Consider the following 21,814-nt stretch of genomic DNA (forward strand, 5'->3'; position numbering starts at 1 on the left):
TGGTCCTCTCCTCACCTATCCCATATACACACCCAGTCCAGCCTACCTCACTCAGGTGGGAAACATGAGGAGGAGACGTTGGCATGACAGAGTTTGAGAAGTCATCCTTTCCCACAGAGCAGCAGGCAACGACTGCAACTTCTAGAGACTTCATCAGCAAGCCCTGCAAATTGGACAACTGTCATGCTCCATAACCAACAAAACAGAGGTCTGCTTATTTAAACATTTTAAACATTCATTTTTAAAAACATATTCATTTTCTGCACACGAGTACGCAGAATACATCCCTCAGTGGGACCATTCACATCTACCACTGAATTCCAACTCCTCACAAAGAACGATGGACCTCTGTCCTTAACATGCCACTGAACTTCCGTCACGCTAAATTGTCCTAAATTTCTCCTTTAACTGAAGCATTATTTTCCTATATAACTGGATATAGTATTGCTCAACACTATACAGTAATCTAACTTAACAAGAGCAGCCTGTGCCTTGGCCCAGAAGGCTGTTTGTCCTCTGTTTAATGTTTGAGGAGCCCACGTCAGGGTGATCATTTGCACTTCGTACCAAACAAGCAGATGTTCGTAGAATTCTGGTCGGCAGCAGGCAGCTGTCCAAACCCTTCTTTGTTTAGGTTAATGGCTCCCCCACCTCTCTCACCTGCTTTACCCAGCAGCCCCGGACTCTCCTGATTCATTCTCGCTGCTGCTGGAGCTCAGCCTCCTCAAAGCGCCAGAGAGATCTTTGGAAAACATAAATCAGGCCATGTCCTTCCTGTGCTTAAAAATCTCCACTGGATTCCCATTATCTCTGAGAATAAATTCCGGACTCCTTATATCATCCACAGTGGGGTGGGGGGGGGGTCTGGGCTCTGTTACCTCTGACCTTATCTCTGACCACCAACTCTTACTTTCCCTGGGCAGCCACATGAGAAGTGTTTCCCACCTCGGTGCCGCCTGGAACCCCACCCTGACACCAAGGGTCCACCAAGACCCCCAAGGGATGCCTCATCCCTGTCACTGGTCATTGTCTGTTCATTGCTCCGTCATTTTGTGTAATACTCACTTGCAGAAATTACCTTGTGACTGCATTCCATTTTATTGCTTTTTTTCTCTCTCTACCTTTACCAGATTATAAATTCCACCAAAGCCAAGGCCTTTCCTTCTTGTTGACTGCTGCATATCCTGGCTCTAAAAAACAATGCCTGGCACGTGATAGAGCCTCCAAAAATATTTACTGAAAAAAACGATACTCTAACTTGAGATTGAAAGAGTTACAATTTTTCAGGCAGTTTTGCTAAAAAGATGTTTTGTTCCCCATTTATAAGCCCAAAATACTAATTTCTACCTTAATATTACTTTTTCCACTGATAATGGAAATAATAGTCACCATTTGGTTTTGAAATACCACTCTATATTAAATACCTAAGCAATCTGCATTTATTATAGGTCAACCAAAAAAGAACTGGATATTACCTGTCTCCTATAATTGGATTGTATTTTCTGAAGAATCATGTTATTCTGGAGTTTTACCTTCTAATTTTCTTCTGTATTATATGTTTTTATTTCCTGCAAATAAATGGGCAATTTTTCCCATTTTGTGTGCAAATCAGGAAAAAAATATTAAAACCTAAATCAGACAACGGACCTTCTAGAAATGACCTGACTGGTATATATTAGGGTGTAAGGCTTCTCAACAATGAAATAAATGTTTGTTCCTAGACAATATTTTACTGAAACTTACCTCATCACTAACATGGTCTGGGGAAGCAAATGGTCAAACAAATGAGTGAGTCAAGTGAACATTATGATTTCCCAAAAATGGTCTCTCGTAAACCTGGTTAGCATCTGTTCACAAGTGCCACGTTTGTCTCAATTAACTCTTAAAATAACCTCAGATGGTAAATGTTACAAAGTTCATTTTACAGATCAGAAAACTGAGGTTTAGTGATGTGCAGAGCTGACTGCAAAACACAAGACCTTCATCATCACACTATACTTGGATTTCCTTCTAGAACTTTCATATGGATAGATTTTAGAGACGTCAAAACTTTAAAGCAATGAAGAATTCTTACACAAACCTGCCTGGGAAAATGTAACTGTTTCAAGGATCCTTTTCTTCCCAGTAAAAAAGAAGGAACCTGAAGCTAGGATTATACTCACTAGCAAAAATGATGACAGTATTAATAACCACCTCGTGGAATTCATCATTACAAGTAACCTCCTCTCTTCCTGTGATTTCATAAGCTCTGCACATTCAGTCTGGGGCAGATGCCTACAGACATCTTTGAAGACAGTATTTCATCATCTGAATATTTGGCCATTTGAAGAAAAAAAATAGCTTGTTCCAAATTCCTACTTTTATACATGTTTTCAAGGCTCCATGGAAATTTGTCCCTCAAGTGACCACCCACAGACACCTCTTCTATGAAAGACTTTCTCGGAAACCAAAAACTGTCTAAGAAAACAATTATCTATTTTCAAAACTCTTCTGAGTCTGCTCAAAGGCAAGAAACTACAGGGAATTTGATTAGAATCACAAACAGATCTAAGAGTAATAGTAATGGAAGATAACCACATCAAGATAATCCGCACTGCGGCTTGGGTTCCTAATCAAATAATTCTTTGATTTTCATTATTTTGTTTAATCTATAAAACCCCTTTCCCAGCATATACCATAAACTTTGATTTTCATGTCTGCATAAAAATGAATACTGTTTCTATATTTGTGTTGTATCTTATTAACTGGAATTAAGTTCACCATCAAATAAAAATTTTAAAGTTTCCTCAAACACTCAGAGTTTGCCATAGTTTCTATCCTGGTTCTGACTATTCCTTTTCAGACTACCTAATATATTTTCAAAATGCTAGCTGACCTCTAAATTAGGCAAGACCCAATGGCATTTTCAATCAGACTCTCTTCTCCATATGTACATAGGTCTTAGGCTAATTTATTTTAGCCCAATCCTGCCTATGTTACAATCATTACATTCTATGCCATGAAGTGGCCCCCCTGGGACCAGAAGGGCTGGAATGGGTGATGGTTAATTTTATGTGTCAACTTGGCGGGGCTACCAGTGCCCAGATATCTGATCAAACATTATTCTGGATGTTTCCATGAAGGTGTCTGTTGTATGAAATTAACATTTACGTTGGTGGACTTTGAGTAGAGCAGATTATGCTCCCTACTGTAGGTGGGCCTCATCTAATCAGTTGAAGGCATAAATAGAATAAAGGCTGACCTCCCGTGAGCAAGAAGGAATTCTTCTGGCAGAAGAGCTACAACTCTTCTCTGAGTCTCCAGCCTGCTAGCCTACCCTGCAGATTTTTTACTTACCAGGCCTCTACAATTACACGGGCCAATTCCTTAAAATAAATCTCTTTCTCTATACACACACACACACAAACACACACACACACACACACCACTCTTATTGGCTCTGTTTCTCTAGAGAACCTTGACTAAAATAGACTGTTTCATGTTTCAGAAAAGTCTAACATTGTTGTCATTTCCAATGCAGCTTCAGTTTCCTCCTTTAGTTAACAAAATGTGTTCTAATTGCATAGATGGATCTAAGAAGTTCCACTCTCCCAGCGCCATCCCTTCCATCATTCTGCACGGCTGATGGCTTCCAATAGGTAGAGGCTAGAATCGCTTGGCTTTGTCTCTGATGGTCAGCCAAAAGACATGAGGCCGCACATTCACTGATCTTTTCTAAATTATAAATCATGAGATCAATGTGTTTCTGAGGACCATCTCTCCAAAGTTGTTAATTTTACTTTTCTTCATAAGCAGAATTTTTTTTTCAAAATTCATTTAAATTAATCACTGTTTTGGGGGGGGACCTGCTATTCCATGTGCTAGAGACACAAAGACAAATGTACTACTTTCATGGAGTTCACAGTTTGGTAGGGAGACAAAAATAAGTGGCAAAAAAATAAATAAATAAAATCACTTGGCACTAACAAGCCTAACAAAGGACCTAATATTTCAATCCTATCACTATAATGATGCTATTTTAGAATGAGGGAGAGGATGGAGGTGTGGAGGGTTGTAATGGGCTGAATTGTATCTACCCCTGAGAAAAATCACGTTGAAGTCCTAACACCCAGTACCTCAGAATGTGACTGTACTTGGAGATGGTGTCCCTACAAAGGTGACTACATTAAACTGAGGTCATTAAAGCGGGCCCCAATCCAATACGACCACTGTCCTTACAAGAAGAGGAAACTTGAACACAGACATGCACAGGAGGAAGACCATGTGCAGACATAGGGACAGGGCCACCCACAAGCCAAAGACAGAGGCCTGGGACAGGTCCTTTGCTCATGGCCCTGAGAAAGAACCAAACCATCTGATACCTTGATCTCAGGCTTCCAGCTTTCAAAACTGTGATAAAATAAATTTGTGTTGAGTGAGACACCCAGTCTGTGGTGCTTTACTTCAGCGGCCCTGGAAAACTAGTACAGAGGTTACGCTTCAGGATGACGTAGAGCAGTGGTTCAAGATAAGAACAAATAAGAGTTTTCTCATAAAGGCATCATCAGCCTGACTTGACAACTAACTAGAAGTGGGAGGAGAAGGAAAGCACGAGATGTAGGTTGACTTGGGTTATGGGTGTAGGAAATTATAAAAGTGGCCACAAATTCCCTCCCCACCCCTTCACCCCCCCCACCCATCCCCACCACAAACCTGTCCTTATGAAATGGTCTTGAAGATCCTCCAATCAAAAGGTAGAGTCTATTTCTCCATTCCTAAATCTGGGCTAGCCTTGTAACTTGCTCTGACCAATAGAATAATACAGAAGTGATGTTTTATGAGTCCCAATCCTAGGCCTCCAGACACCTTGCAAGCTTCCTCTCTTTCTCTTCTAGGTAGTCCTGTGATCAGTACTATGTGGATGAGCCTGGGCCAGCCTGCTGGATAGGATGGAGACATAGATACATGACTCTGTTAGCCCTAATACCCCAGCCAGCAGCCAGCCACCTGCCAGACATTTGAGTGCGGCCATCACCTGCCAGCTGACTGCAGACATAAGTGAACCCAGCCGAGTCCAGCAGAAGAACCACCTGGCTGACCTCAACCCACATTTCTGACCCATATAATGGTGCTCTTATACATGGTTACTCTTTTGTTTCTTTCTAACACAGTATATGGTTGCTGTCTTAAGCCACAAAGTTCTGGGGGTGGTTTTGGTATACTGCAAAAGTTAACTGGTATACAGGATGAATACTGTTGCCTTTGCCCAGAAAAGAAATTCAAGAGCAAAGCAATCCGGATGAGAAATTGTGTCTATGACATATTGTGTTGGGTAGATTGTCATAAAAAAAAAAAAAAAGCAATAGTATGGCAAAGAAGAGATGCAAGTTAGGACCCCAAGAAGGTCAATATTTAAGGTCAGGCAAAGCAAGAAAGTCAATTAGGGAGGGGAGGAAAAAGGATGAAAGAGAGGAGAGAAGTCAAAGGAAGTTCTCAACAGACTCAGAGTCATAGAAATATCTAAAAAAAACAGGGCTGATAAGAGTCCCCAACTTTGGGAATTCTGAAGTCATAGCAAAGTGTTGAAGGCTGAACTCTTATCAGAGTCATTAAAAAGTGAATGGGAGGGGAGATCTGGAAATGAGTATAGCTGCTATGGTTTGAATGTGTCCCCCAAAGTTTATGTGTTGGGAACTTAATCCCCAAGGCAATAGTGTTGGGATGTGGAAGCTCTAAGAGGTAATTAGGTCACAAGGGCCCTGACCTCAAGAATGGGTTAATGCTGTTATCACAGGAGTGGGTTGGTTTTACGAGAGCAAGCTTGTTGTAAAAGTGAGCTCAGCCCCTTCTTGCTCTGTCTCTCCTGCCCTTCCACCTTCAACCATGGAATGATGCAGCACGAAGGCCCTTGCCAGACGCCAGCACCAGGCTCCTGGACATCTCAGCCTCCACAGCTGTAATAAATAAGTCTCTGTTCTTTATAAATTATCCAGTGTGTGGTATTCTGTTAAAGCAACACAAAACTGATCAAGACAGTAGCAATTCTCTTGCTTACTTCCGCAAATAGGTCACCCTGCCTTGGACGCTACCTGCCTCTTTGTTCAAGGAATCTGTGAGCTACTGAGGGCAACCAATCTCACACTCCTGCAGATTCACACCATTAAAAGGTACAGTCCCCAGCACCAGCTGGGCCTTTCATGCAACAAAGGGAAGAGGAGGAAGACAACCCCTAAAGGGAAGTGAAAAGTTGATAGAGGAATTTTTCAAAATGGGAGAGATTCTGATACAGTTATTCCTAACTTTATTGAGTCATAAAGGTGTAACTGACAGATCAAAGTGCTGGAGAGGATGGGAAGGGATATCCGTATCACAGGTGGAAGGAAGGCTGGGGGTGGAAAGATAGAGATGTACAGATATGAGATGAGGTTCTCATATCTGGAATCCTCACCTGGGTGGGGGCTCACTGGTGGGCAGGGGAGCTGAGGACAGTGGGCTGTGTTTGGAGTTGCAGATACAGACAGGGAGTGAGCTTGATGTCCCACACAAGACTTGCTGAATGGCACTAAAGTTGAGGACAACAAAATTACAGCGGCATTCTTTGTCATGGCTAGTATTCTTCTAACTGCAGGAAACAGTGTGCATTGCAGAAGCAAACAGGACAGTTGGTTGCACTGACCCAAGACTGGGATTTTGTGGACAGACATAGAAGGGTGAGAGATTATGGGCTTTGAGGTTTTGGCTAAAAAGTGGTTAAAATGATGTAGTATGGACCCTCTCGGCTGGTTAAAAAAAGGAGTGAAGGGAAAAGGATGGTTGATAAAGTAAGAAGAAAGGTAGAATAATAGGGGGACCAATGATCTTGGAAGTAAGTGGGTGAGGGAGCAAGTGGAAAGGCAGTGAGGCTGTAACCAGGTGTGGTTACACGGGAGTTTAAGGATGAGGCCAGGGTGTGGGCAACGTGATTGTACGGCCGGAGTGTAGCCTAGCGGGGATGATGGGTTGCAGTTCTGGAGCTCAGCCACTGGATGTATTAGCAACGCATGGATGCTGGAGCCCCCCTCCTGGTGGTGGCAGTCGAGGTGGGGAAGAGAACACAGTCAAGTGACTGAACCCTCAGGGGACCGGGGTAAGTAACAGGGAGATGATAAGGCAGCAGGAAGAAAGGCAGGATGAGGTCTGTGAATTTCACAGGGGGGTTATGGGATCACACGGTTTTGTGTAATGGTGACAAAGGAATGTTCTGGAAGCAACAGTGACCACAGCTCCTCTGGGCCTAAGGGGTATGGACAAATGAACAGCCACTGCCTCCGCAAAATGCACTTTCTTAGGAAAAAATCAGGTTGTAGTAATGGGGAGATTTGGGGAAGGAGAGTTTATATTGCTAATGGACCAGGTGTCCAAAGGCACCGTTGAAAAAGTCAGGAGGAAGTCAGCCGAGAAAGGAAGAGGGGAAAGCCGGAGAAATGAGAACGACCTTCATTGTGGAACTTAACCATATTTCATCTTGAATAAGAGTTTTCTTTTCACAAATATCCTTAAGATTGTCGAGGCTGGGCCCATACCAGACCCGTGATAATGATGCATTAGTATATCGCCACATTCCTGTTCTCTTGCAATTACCCCAGGAATGACAAGAGATACTGTTCAGAGTCCAGGCTTACGCCTTGCTTTGAAGTTTAAGTAGTTCAGTGAATAGAACGAGAAAGATTTTTCTCTGTAGATCTCAACAGAACATAAGCCGTTAGGTATTTGCAGAGACAGGATGCCCTGCAAAGAAAGAATAAACGCTCATCTGACAACCAGAGTTAAACTCTTGACATAAACTATTTGCTGAATCATATAACCAATGTTTTTTTCTAGCATCCAAAAGAATTTGCAAAAACCAAAGTTAAAGGAAGGTCATCAGGGTTGTAGACATGACCTCTTGACTAATATATAATGGTTGTTAGAAAGACTTATTTGGGGTTTTTCAAATGGACAAAGAAAAAAATGTAATATGAGGACTCATTTTATAATAGCCTCCATCAGGTATCCTTCCTGTAGCTGTCTGGAGTATAAGGTGGTGCATCTTTTCAGAGAGATAATTAAATTTGTATGCCCTTTAACCCAGTAGTTAGTTCTACTACTGGTTATTATCCAGTTATTATTATAACTGGAGATATAATAGTTATATCTAGAGACATAACTCTATATCTCTATAGAGTTAATCATAGTTAAGAGATAATCATAGTTATGCACCAGGTTTAGTCATAACTGGTGACAACCTAAATACTCAATAATAAGGCTGGCCGCGGTGGCTCATGCCTATAAGCCTAGCACTCTGGGAGGCAGAGGCGGGCTGATTGCTCAAGGTCAGGAGTTCAAAACCAGCCTGAGCGAGACCCCATCTCTACTAAAAATATAAAAAGAAATTAATTGACCAACTAAAAATAAATATACAAAAAATTAGCCGGGCATGGTGGTGCATGCCTGTAGTCCCAGCTACTCGGGAGGCTGAGGCAGTAGGATCACTTGAGCTCAGGAGATTGAGGTTGCTGTGAGCGAGGCTGACGCCACGGCACTCACTCTAGCCTGGGCAACAAAGTGAGACTCTGTCTCAAAAAAAAAAAAAAAAATACTCAATAATAGAGGATGGTTAAGTTAAATGGTCCTATACAATGGGACATAACATAGCTATTAAAAATGATAGAGACATATGAGCTATAGCAGAGCATGTTGGTGATGATTTATTGTGCTAAAATTCGCTTATAAAAATATTTACATGTGATATCAATTTAAACATACAATATGCAGGCCTAGAAAAGACTGGAAGAACACATATCAAAATATCATCTGTGATTACCTTTAGATGTTTGAATTATGAGAGGTTTTGATTTCCCTCTTTTTTCTCAACTTTTTTGAGAAAAAATTCCAGAACAAAAATGTATCATATCTATAATAAGAAAAACTAATAATATGCTTTTATCAGTTTCTTGGTATATGATTTTGAAAAACAGTGCTCTAGAAAACCAAGTTTAAATATATTTTTTAAATAGTAAAATATAAAGGAAGACAGTATTCCCTATACATGAAAATGGAGAACAAAAGATGTATTTGTCCTAATTTCAAGGGGAGAATTCCCTTTTTAGCAAAAGTCCTTTTGAGGAGGTGCTTTAAAGGAATGTTTCTGCTCCTTTAAGTTCTGATCCGGTTTTGCTCATAATCACGGGGCTATTAGGGGCTGATGTCTTTAAGTTCCCAGAATGACTTAAAAGATTATTTTTCTAGTCAAATGATCAATAAATATTTTAGTTAGCATCTGTTCATGCCCTATACTATATTTTGTTGGTGGTGCAAATAAATGTTTAAAAAAAAAAATAACTCAATGCTGGGCGCAGTGGCTCACTCCTGTAATCCTAGCACTCTGGGAGGCCGAGGCAGGCGGATTGCTCGAGGTCAGGAGTTCGAAACCAGCCTGAGCAAGAGTGATATCCTGTCTCTACTATAAATAGAAATTAATTGGCCAACTAATATATATAGAAAAAATTGGCTGGGCATGGACTACAGGTGCATGCCTGTAGTCCCAGCTACTCGGGAGGCTGAGGCAGAAGGATTGCTTGAGCCCAGGAGTTTGAGGTTGCTGTGAGCTAGGCTGATGCCACGGCACTCACTCTAGCCTGGGCAACAAAGCGAGACTCTGTCTCAAAAAAAGAAAAAACAAAAAACTCAAGGCATTTAGAAATCAATTAAGAAAAATAACTGTAACTATTTACTCTAAATACAATAGACATAAAAGAACTAATAACAACAACTAGCATTTAAGCACTACTTAATATTTATGAAGCCTTCTTCATTATTATATATGCCCACATATAAGATGAGGCATTTTCCCAAAATTCTCTGGAAAGGAGAGATATTTGCACATTTTTAAAGACTCATATTACAGGACATTCTCATTGTTTTATCTGAACAACTAAATGATGCTTGGGGAAGACTCGTTAACCTGAAATGACCTCAGAATTGGTTACAGAAAGGACAAAGCGATTTAATATAGATTTAGTCATTATTCCTGGGGCAAGGCCCCACAATGCAAATGTTAAATATCATTGTAAACAAGCATTTTAACATAACCACCTACATGTATAATGTATGTTTATTTAATATCTACTTTATTTCTTGGTCTGTAGTCAACGCTAATGGCTTCTCTCTTCAGCAGGCAAACTATCTGTCCTTCCACCATAATGATAATGGCCAAGAGGGCACTTAACAGTTTACAGACATCCCCCCAAACACTACCATACCTGATTGCGCTGGTGCAGTAAAAGAATGAACATGACCAAAATTTTGGAAAAATAAACCAGTATTTATTTTAATATAGGTAAACAATGAATCGATCTATTGTTTTTCAGCAACTTGTTCTTTAGGACCAGTTTAGTCACAGGAAATAATTTTAAAATTATTTTTAATGCAACTGTTACTATCAGTGTCAAAAAATCAATTAGCAATGCAGTCCTACTTCCTAAAACAACAAGCCTTTGATAACGATTCTATAGATGATTCCATTCTCTTTTACAATTTGTTTGGCTCTTTTCATCAAAGCTATGTAACCCTCTTAGCTTGACATCACACAAAGAAAGACGTAAAGGATTTCATTAGCGCTGCTGCCTGGGCCTCAGAGAAGTCCCTGGCTTCTGATGCTATTTCACTTCCTAGCTATTTCACTTTTCTCCAGGAAAAGTTTAGTGATCTACTGAAGTGCAATAAATCCAAAATAACACTTCACGTTTGATTTACTAATTAAACTGTTCTTTTGACATTGTCAACAGAACAGATCTCAAATGATGCAAAGATCCTAACTTTCAACCAAGTTGGAAAGCTTTTTTGCCTATGGCAGAACAACAGGGTGGAGAGTAACTCTCCAATCTATATTACTGACTCACATGATCCCAGCTCTGCTAGCTCCTTCCCTTTGCTAAGTAAGAGATAGGGAGGGGGACTGCTGGTGGGAAATCAATAACACCAAAGGACTGTAGATTCATCCTTGAGAGTCCCTACTTGGAAATTTCCAAAGTCATAACGATGACGAGGGCAGACTCTACCCCACCCCCACCTGTTCTCTTAACACACATTCTTTATTTTTCCTTCTTGGTAATTCACAGAATTTAATAGAGATGAAGATAGCTAGATAATAAGTAGGTAGGTAGATAGATAATAGATAGGTGTGTGCGTGTGTATATGGATAGATGTATTTATACCCTTTTGTATACATATGCATATATGTGTACATATCCTCCATCTACTTATCCATCATACATATGACATATATAATATGATTTATGTCTCTCACTAAATTAAAGCTCCTTGAGGGCAGGGACAAGCACATTGTAGGTGATCAATAAAGTTTGTTGAATTTAAAAAAAAAACCTGAACAAAACCACCCCTGACAACTATTCCTTGATCAATTCCTCCTGCCTTTTCCCTCTGCCTGGAATGCACCCTCTGGCCCCATTCTCACCCCCATTCTCATATGCTCACATCCTCTCCATTTTTCCAAGTCCAGAGCAAACGCCACTGCCTTGTTGAAACCTTCTGTCATTCTTCTGGCCAAAAGTAAACTTCCTTTCCTCCAAAGGAGGATGACCATTGCACTGTCATCTCTTCCTCCGGTAAAGTACTGATCATTTTCTATCTTCTCTGTATCCAGGTGAGGCTCGCCTTGTAACCCATACCTATGTGGAAGGCAGCATATTTTATTCATCTTTAATTCTCCTCTGTCTATCCACCCATCAGAAGGCAACCTAGCATGATAGTTGGAACATGGGCTCAGAAGCCAGACACGCTAGATATAAGCCTTGGCTCTACCACTTACTAGCTGTGTGATCTTGGTTAAGTCATTTCATCTCTCTGTGCCTCGACTCCCTCATCTGTAATATGTAATACTAATAATAGTACCCTCCTCATAGGGTTATTTTGATGACTAAATGAGTTGATACATATAAAGTACTTTAAAAGTTTTCTAGAATGTTATAGTGAGTATTCAATAAATGGATTCTGTTATGATTGACACGAAATGTATTGAGAATCTATTATGTACCAGGCACTCTGGTAGACTGTCACATCAGTAGGTACTCCATAAATATTTGAGGAATGGCTGGTGAGACCTAACATTGACTCAGACCTCTATTAGTCAGTCACAAAGGTCTTCCAGGTCCAAGGTTTCATTTAATCCTCACCACCATTCCAGGGGATGATATCCTCACTCCTACTTTCACACAGGAGCAAAGTCCCTTCTGCTCTGCACTGCACAAGCACATAGTTGGTGGGTAAAAAGTCTCCATAGTGTTCACCTCACAAGCCCTCCAACTTCTAGAGATTTTTTTCCATTCCCTCCTGCAGCTCCCTCGACTTCACATGGAGCATCTTTTTTAGCATCTGTTCAGCCTGACTCCCGTCATTAGATACATTCTTATGTGTTTATAATGCACCACTGATTTGTTTCACACTAAAACGTTGGATCTAAAAATAAAGTGATGTTGAACATATTTCTCTGCATATTAACTTTAAAGAAATAGATTAATCTTTTAGAAATAATCAAAAATGAATGATCCACTCAGCATGCAGTAGTTACCAAAAAATAAAATAAAATCTTCTTGGATTCCCACTTTTCCTTTTTTCCTGTTTCTGAACTTATTAATTTAAGTATATACTTCACAATTTTTTTGTTTTAAAAATTAAGCAGTTTAGTGAGCCTGTGGTCACCCAATCATGTTATTCCCCGGGGACATTTAAATGGAAGCAGAATTCATTCATTCTCCAAGTCAAATTCTCATTTTCAAATATGACATTGCAAAATTGTCCTCATCATCCTAAGAGACGGAACAAAGAATAATTAATAAAGTGACATGTAACGGTAGCAAAGTTGTCTTCTGAAATTTCAGCCATTTATCCAACACACATTCTGTCTGTCTACTACAGGCCAGGCAAGCCGAGGGATCCGGGACTGAGGAAGGTGTGGCTCTTTTCCAAAAGTGCTTCCTTAGGAGGTAGTATAGGAGATGAGACTTCCACATAAATAATGACAATACAAGACAGAGAGAGTTCTGGAAAGGAGAGCAATGGGAGCAGGAAAGAGAAGTCAATTCTTGATAAAATAAAAAAATGATTTGCCTATTTGATAAATCATTTAAAATGTTTTCCCCTTCAATATACATGTACACACACCCATTTTGACTATTTACTTCTTTTATGTTCTTGGAACCTGAAAATACTCTCAATCAGCAGAGCTTGGGTGTTTACCTGTCTCCTAGGCTTGGTGACACCATTTCACTCACTTCAATGTTTTCCTATTACTCAGAAAGGGTTACGTGTGCAAATAAGTACACATTCTGGTTGCAACGCTAAATAATGAGGCAAACTGCAGTTTATAAAATGCAGTTGTTCCATGCCACATTTCATTTCGGAAGAGGGAGGGCTACAGCCAACTGTGAACAATTACCAAATTGTCAATGGAATTCAATAAATGTTGTTTAAAAAAACTAATTATTTGTTACAATAACCAGCTACTACTGCCACTTTGTATTTGGAGGTTTGTAAACTGCTTCCATTTGAAATGTAATTGATTCCATTTTTATCATTTGTTCAAGTTTATGTGGTTGTTCACATCCTAAGAGATGATAACATCTATTTTCAGCAAATTATACATTATAATTCCTCATTCAAAAGCTGTAACAGAAAACAAAATGCTAATTTATGCTGTAAACAAAACTACAGAATCATAATCACTCATTGTTAACATTAGGGACTAAACTGCTAGTGGAAATAATAAATTGGAGCAAAATGTGGTAGGGGTTGTTGGTTAGATTTTTCTTTCTTTTCTTTGCATCTTTTTTGCTTGTTTTGTTCTGTTGTTACACAGCCAACACACTTTTTAATATTCTTTCAGGCCAGAGATTACATGGATGTCTTGTCTTCTTCCAGATAGAAGGCAGACATTCACTTTGGTCTGCAGCTCCCTATTTCAAATCTACGGGAAGATATGCTCACAACACAATCAGAAGTGCATGCTAAAGAGAGGAAGCATATAAGTACCATACACCTGCTTTTCCACATTTCATTAAGTTTTCACACCTACATTTCTCTTTACATCAGCAATCTAACCCTCCACCTGCCTGCCTACCGCATGCATGCTTCTTCTGTATAAAATCCCTCTGCAATCCCTTCTGGTCGAGGTGAGCCTTCCCCACTGGCGAGCTTCCCCTCTGCTTCAGGGAATGCACCAAAGAAATAAATAAATGCATGCAAACCCAATACCTTGCAATAAATCAGGTCAGTCCTTATTAACAACAAATAACAAAAGGGTTGGGGCAGATCTGGTACCATATCCCAATACTCTGCTTCGAAACATTAAATAACTATCTTCAAGTGCAAAAACTGTAACATCACCTACTGGCATTTTCTCCTTTCTTCTTCTTTTTTTTTAGAGCATATAATCCAAAAGAAAGAAACATTTAAATATAATTATTATATCAAAAATGTGAATTCTCTGAAGGGACCAAAAAGTCACAGTACCTTCTGGAGTAAATCACTTTTCTGCTGCCCTTTTATTTAATGCCGTCTGCTGTACACATTTACCTCTTTGCTGGCAAAGTGTGATCATTGATTTCCTATGGTCTCTCTGGAAGGAAGTTCTGCTTCCCTGATGATGACTACAAAGGGTAGGTGACCCCATTCTCATTCCAATGCAAACCCTGCACTTTTACATTTCTACTAGGGCCAGAGGAATGTGAAACCGGTGAGAAAATCCTTGCCCTCTTTGTAGAGACTGTCTTGCTGTAACTACTGACATTTAATGTTTGCCCTTCCCTTCCCACAACTATATTTTGGAACATCACAATATAAGGGCTGAACCACTAAAAGGCATTAGTTCATGATGGACATAAATGCTAGGTGCATGATTTGGTACAGAAGACACCTGTTATAACATGGCCGTGATGAGAAAGGTAAATTTTGAAATAAATCTCAAAAATAACTTTATGTAGTACAAGCCCCAAATGATATGGGTTAGTTTATAAAAGGAAAGTGAGTGTATGCCTCAAATATATATATATATGATAAGGTTTTGATGTATCTGAATGATTATAAAGTTATTCTATTAATGTATCTTAAAATTACATTTCTTCTGTAGAGTATTATTTTACTGATACATGAATTTGGAACAAGGCTCCCAATAAATCATAATTATTCCACTTTAGAAGATCCTGTCTATCTCTCAAGCAGGATCAATCATCCAAACCAAAAAGAACGGTAGGCTCAAAAACCTTGTCCATCACCAAAAAAGTGCATCAGGTGGTTACGGTTGATTCTGTCAAAATAGACTTCACCTCATTCACCAAAGAGAATTCTATGTGATTACACAAAAGAAAGAAAAGTGGGCAAACTTGGGCAAGCAAAGGGGTTCTTTGCTACTTCATGATGCCAGCAAATAAACGACACCACACAAACTTGCTAGAAATGTGCACATGGCCACTCAATGTCCTTATGTTGTGAGAACAGTGGGGATGACATAGAGGAAGCTGGCACAGACTGCCTGGGGGAGACCCGCTCCCCCCTAACTAGCACTGAGACCTCAGGCAAGATGCTTGGCTCTCTCTGCCTTGTTTTCCTTATCTATAAAATGGGAATAATAATAATAAACGCACCTACCTCATATGCTGTTATGGAGATATTAAATGAGTCAAATGCATGTAAAGTGTTTGGAATAGCAATGACAACTGGCAGTTATTATTACTGTCCTTTAGTTCCCCAGTTTTAGGTTCACTGAAATTTACAAAGAAAAGTGAACAATAAATTCAAGCCCATGTCTTAAGGAAGCTAGCTTGACTGGAAGACCCACAGTAAACCAAAGTTATTACAAGTTATCTACCTAGGAGAAACCCAAAGTTTAAAAAACCAGGATTATGTGAGCTGTATTCACAGGTGGATTTCTACAATTTATTTAAAGGGAAATATGTAGAAATGCACTTAAAAACTATTTCACAGTTCATACACGCATCTTCAGGAAAATGAAAATGTTTAAAATGTATAGAAGCCCAGTTTATGTTTTCTGAACTGCTTTCTAACAACTGCGTAAATGGAGGACATTCCCAAGTCGGGGCTCATCTCCATGGATGCAAACGTTGTCACCGCTTTAAGAATTATGAAATATCCAGAGAGGAAGAAAAAAAAATATTGAATTCTTTATGGTACTTGGCCTGAATGGAAAAGAAGTGTTCATCAGTGGGCTGCTTTCTGCTTTGGCTATCCATATTCATGGAAGTAGTGCCAAGCCAAAAAAAAAAAAAAAGGCAGTCAGTTCAAGCTTTCAACAACTCACCCACATCCATTAATGATTCTGCACTGAAACTTCTACCCTGCCGGAAGAGATACAGTATAAAGAATTACAGGTACTGGCCAACAAAAGTCCAGAGCTGAATCCCAAATAGTCACTGCCTGCTCTGAGAAGACAGTGCCCTTACAGGGATGCCATTTTATACTCCTAATCTGGAAAATCTAACGTAATGGTGGGGATGGGGAGTACAGAAAGAAAAGTTAAAAAGCATAGTGTCTAGTTGGTAACGTCGTTTTCATAAACTCAAGTTAAGCTACCCCGTAACCACAGAACTGATCAATCGGATGAGTAAAGTCAGATGCCTATCCTCGTTGGACATCCAAGCAGTCAGCTAATTGGCTCCATTTTTCACTTTCAATTGATTGCTTCAATATCATACCAACCTGGCCTGCTTCAATTTGGGCTTACATAAGTGACAACTAATAAGGTGACCTACGTCCAAACTGCGCGCAGTAATGACCACTCCACAGTCAGCTTCATGATGGAGACAGAAAGCTTAAACACCTACAGGAGAGCATCACAGGTTGAAAAGCACAACGTGAAAAAGATAAAGCTCAGTTCTGGAAGCTTGCACTACTGCCATCCCTAGGCGTGAAACTGTAAATTAAAGAATGGTCTGCTGTCTGCTGCACTGAGCCAAATCAGAGACATTTCACATACACACTTTAATTGGGGGTTTCATTCTAATTGAAGAAATAAATTCTACCTAAGCAGATGCTCCCCCCACACACACACTTGCTATGGTATGTTTTGCACATTGGCAAGTGGGTGCAAAATATCTGCAACATGGTTCTACTCGCATATAGGCTAGAATCTCCCAGTTTTTAAATGGTAACAGATGTAGTTTCGGCTCTAATACACATTGGGCTCTCTCCAAAAAAATCACCCCCCCCACCTCCCCAGCTTTAATAATAAAATGTCAAAGAAAAACTAAAAACCTCCCGGTTGATGACAATAATTTGTGGTTGGTTTTTTGTTTGTTTGTTTCTGTTTGCATTTTTTAGTAATGAATAAATGGCCTAGTTGTTTCCAATCTTCCGGGTCTATATATCAAGAACCTCCATCTTCATTATTTTTTTCACTTGCTTGTTTATAACAAGAGGTGTCATAATCATGTTTCTTGTGAAAATGAAAGTAATCAAAATGCCTTGTGATTCCAGGAAAAGAGCTTCTTAGGGGGACATGCCTGCCTGCTATTGATGTTGCAAAAAGGCTCCTTTTACATGGTATTAGATGTTGAGAGCACAGCATATTGATCTAGAAATAAAAAGCTTGATTTTTTTTTTAGTACAGTCAACCCTACCTTCATAAGCATTTTATAACACTAGGAAGAGGGTTTTATTTTTAATTGAGGTTAGAGTAAACAAATTATATTTGAAGAGCCCGGCTATTTTTAGGAAACAGAAGATATGTAAGCATTTTGGCAGCAATTCAGGTGAAATCATGAATAAGTCTCACTCCCTCAAACTTGGCCCAGGCCTCCCTATAGCAGCTCTGCCCGAATCCAAGATGAGATTTAAAGTATTGCCTTTGGTTTATCCTTTTTCTTCGCAGGAACAGTTAGGAGCAGGTTCCTCGGACATTTGTCGATGCTCCAACGCTGGAAGTGCAGACTGGAGCTCAGGAAGGCACACACAGTCTTCTTGCCTGAAAATGGTGATTGTAGCTGCGCTGGAAACCCCAAATCCTGGTTAAGACTCGCCGCCCGGCTGCATTTACCGCCGGAGACTAAAGCCTCGCTAGCATCTGACGGCACCTTCTCCTAATGATGTACATCCCTCATTTGTTTCTGTACTTTATCTTAAAGTTCATGCCGCATCACTGGAAGAGGAAATCAATACCTCAAATAATCCCCCCTTCCCCATCACACAATTTCACTGCACTAAGAGTAGCACGCTGCCCAACACGGCCCGCGAGCCACTCATCCCCCACAGAGCAGCGCCGGCTGCGTTATCAGAAATTCTTTCGATTTTCTTGGCAACACGAGTCTCCCTTTCTGGAAGATGTTGCCTTTTGGGGAAATGCTTTTCCACCTCAAGTCAAACTAACTTTCCCCGAAGAAGCCGTTAGTTTTCAGCCCTCCTCGCTGCCCGCCCTTGCGCGGTCCTGTCTTCACTGCACACCTGGCCCCTTCCCTCTCGCCCACCTCCCCGTGTGCCGAGGACTCGCACGTGCCTGCCTGGCGGGCTCGGCCGCAGCCTGCCCTTTCCAACGCTCTGAAACGACTCGCTTCTCTCTCACTGAAGACGCTGCGAAAGCTCCATCGCTGTGAAGCCGGGGCACCCGGTGCTCCCTTCTCTGCCTTCGGAGGAACACCAAGTGCCCGAGCGTCGCGGCCCCAGGCGCAGGTGGGAGGCACGCGCCTGCAAACTTATCCCGACGCCTCGGACGCAGGACTGGGGGCGCGGCGCCGCCCAGGAATCCCGAGGTCGGCGGGGCTTGTGCCGGCCGCGCGGTTCAAGCCTTTCGTACCCGCCTCGGTCCTCAAAGGCGAGCTGGGGTTGGTTTCTGACTCATCGAGACACACACTCATCGACACACACGCACACACACTCTCACACTCACACTCACACGCAGGCGCTCAGCCACCCGCTCTCGCAGAGCTGGAGTTTGCCGAGCCGGAGGGGCGGTTGGCTCTCGGCGATCGGAGCGGGCGCCGGGAGGCGCGGAGAGCACCCAGGGCCCGCCGGGCAGGGCAGCCTGGGGAGAGCCCCAGCGCCGGCCACGGGCAGCCGGGGCGCCCCTTGGGGCCCCGCTTGCGCCTCTCCAGGGTCCCCAACTCCAGCGCGGCCTGACCCCCTCGCCAGCTTCTGCAAGTTTCTACTTGCAGCGCGGCCTCCCCTATCCCGGCTGCCTCGCCGAGAACCCTCACTTCACGCGCCCGGGCTGCCCTCCCGCCCCACCGGGGCTCCGCGCCGGGCGCGCGGCTGTCGTTCTTCCCGGGGGCGGCGCAGACGCCCCCGCCAGCGGCGGCGGCCGGGCGGTCTGGCCAGAGCTCGCCGCCGCCTCCCACTGCTACTGCCGCGGCGGCGGGAGCCTCTCCAAGGCTCCCCGGCAGCCCTTATGCATTATTCACTGGGGCGCCGCGGCGCTTTCTGGAGAGCCCACGCCGGAGAGGCGAGGTCTTCACCTGGCACCTGCTAGTTTGGCGATTTGTTTCTTGGAAACTTGGGGGGATGCGGGGGTGGCGGAGCACATTTTTCGGTTGTTTGCTTTGGGGATTGGCGTTTTTGCCGGGAGCTCGCAGGAGCGCGCTGCGCCCGGGCCCGGGAGGGAGCGCGCCAGCGCCGGCGAGCGCGGCGGGCAGCCCCGCGAGCGGCCGAGGCTGGCTGGCGGGCTCCCGGGGAGAGGCGCCTCGGCGGCCGAGCGAGCTGGGCCAAACAGAGCTCGGTTCCTCGACACCCCCCGGCCCCCGCCGGCCGCTCCCCCCGCGGCGCGCCTGGCGGGGCCCGGGAATCCCCGGCGCCCCGGACCGCCCACCGAGTTGCCGCTGCCTTTCACGGCTGCTCCGCCACCTCGCCTCTGGCCCCAACTTTCCCCAGCCCCGACACGCGCGCGCGCGCACACACACGCACACGTACACACACCCCCTCCCTCGACCCCAGCTCCACTTCCCCGTGTAGTTTGGAGATGACAGATGCCTGTAGACTTTCACCAAACAAGCGGTGGGGGCAGCAGACTACAACAGTTATTTAATTAAAAGGCATTTTTCGTCTATTTCTCGCTCCAGCTCCCGGAATAGCTTTTTCACCCCTAGACCCTGAGCACATGCCTGTCTCTCCAGATTGCCAGTGGCCCGCTGACACCCATCTCCTTCCACGCCCCCCCTTCCGGCGTGTACCCCCAGCTTTCCTGGGCCCCCCGAGTCACACCGACACGCACACCTACAGGCCGGCGGCGGGGAGCGTCTAGGGCACGATGCAGCGGGACTGCATTGCACAGTCATCAAAGTTAAGTGTGTGTGTTTGTGGGGTGCTCGTGCGCGCCGGGGGAGGCGCGGGGTCAAGAGGAGCGGAGCCTCCACTCTGCACCCCCCAACCTCCGCGGGTCAGGGGACGCCTCTACTTGAGATTGCAGCCATTTTAGGGAAAGAGGTGGCTCGGAGCCCGAGGGGAGTGAGGGGGCACAGCACCTCACGGGGGGCTCGCGGCTCCGCAGCCCCTCGGCGCAATTGGAGGGCGAGCAGGCGCCGGGCGCACAGGGGCGCGGCGCCCGCGGCGACTTGGGGAAGGTTGCGCTCGAGTTCCCTGGTTTTGCCTGGAGTTGTTCGGGGTAACGCGCCGGCTCCTGCCTCTTTCTCGGGTTCCCGCTGGGCTGAGAGGTGGGGGGGAGGTGTCGATGGCAGCCTGGGCACGGGAGGGACGCAACATACCCCGGGGGACTGGAGAGCTAGCGCTGGGGGAAGGGGACACCTCCTCTCGCCGGTTGGCGCTGACCCAGACAGTGCGACCCACTTGGCCCCCCATCCTCCCCACCCCCTCCCGAGCCTCTGCCTCCCCGCCGAGTGCCAAGTGAGCGCGCGGCGGGGGGCGCGGGGCGCGACGCCGCCAGGCACCGAGCCACCCTTACCTGGTTGGAAGGGGTTTCCCAGGAGGAGCCGTAGTTGTAAAAGAAGGAAGAGAAGACGGTGTCTTCCGACAGCCCGCAGCCCGCCATGCTCTGGATGCAAATAAAATGAGGAAAGAAAAAAAAGCACACACACACACAAAAGCAACCCAAAATTGTCCAAATCAAATTAAACCAATAAGCCAAGAAGAAATTCTCTCCAAAATAAAGAACAGGAGGGGGAAGGGAATGGCCAGGGGAACGGAAACTCTCGGCGGTGCTCCCTCTCCGGGCGAGGAGGGATGCTCCGGCTGCCGCCGCCGCCGCCGCCGCCTTCTCAAGACGGTACCTAGAGAGGTTCGTCCTGACTTGGGCAGCCGCCGCCGCCGCCGCCTGTGCCGGCTGCGTGTGTGCGCGCGTGTGTGTGCGTGTGCGTGTGCGGCGTGTGTGCGCGCAGAGCGAGAGACCGCAGGGGAAGCGAGAGGGCGAGAGAATGAGCGAGCCGGGCTGGAGGGAGGGCGCAGCGGCAGAGCGGGCGGCGGGCGTGTGCGCGCGGGGGTGCGTGCGTGTGTGTGCGCGCGCGCGCGTGGGGCTGGGTGTGCGTCTGTTTGGGGAGCTCACCGGAGAGCCGGGGCCGTCACGTGGGCGCGCTGCCTCCGCCGGCTGCCGGGGACAGCCTGTACTACAGCCCCGGCCACTAAATCAGCCCGAGCCGCCAGACCTTCGCAGCCCGCGGCCGGCCCGCCGCCCTGCCCGACCTCCTCGCCATCCCCGCTGGGCCCTGCGAGCCCCGGGACGGCAGGGGGCGCGGGCGGCGGCGGGCAGGTGGCTGGTGGCTGGGGAGGGGGTCGCCCTGAGCCCGGGAAGGGAAAAGAAAGCTGCGCACAGAGACACACAGACACCCCCCGCGCCGCCGCCGCTACA

At 44.6% G+C, this 21,814-nt stretch overlaps 1 protein-coding gene across 1 annotated transcript in view; it reads right to left on the bottom strand.

The window, feature by feature from the left end:
* The window catches only part of PPARGC1A (PPARG coactivator 1 alpha), a 628,165-nt gene extending 606,725 nt beyond the window's left edge, over window positions 1–21,440 (bottom strand). Inside the window, exon 1 of the mRNA XM_012737483.3 lies at window positions 20,915–21,440. The gene's annotated coding sequence lies outside the window, so the exon portion shown is untranslated. The remainder of the gene's footprint in view (window positions 1–20,914) is intronic.
* Window positions 21,441–21,814: the final 374 nt, after the last annotated feature.

This window comes from Microcebus murinus, chromosome 3 (genome assembly GCF_040939455.1).
Source record: "Microcebus murinus isolate Inina chromosome 3, M.murinus_Inina_mat1.0, whole genome shotgun sequence".
Classification (NCBI taxonomy): Eukaryota; Metazoa; Chordata; class Mammalia; order Primates; family Cheirogaleidae; genus Microcebus; species Microcebus murinus.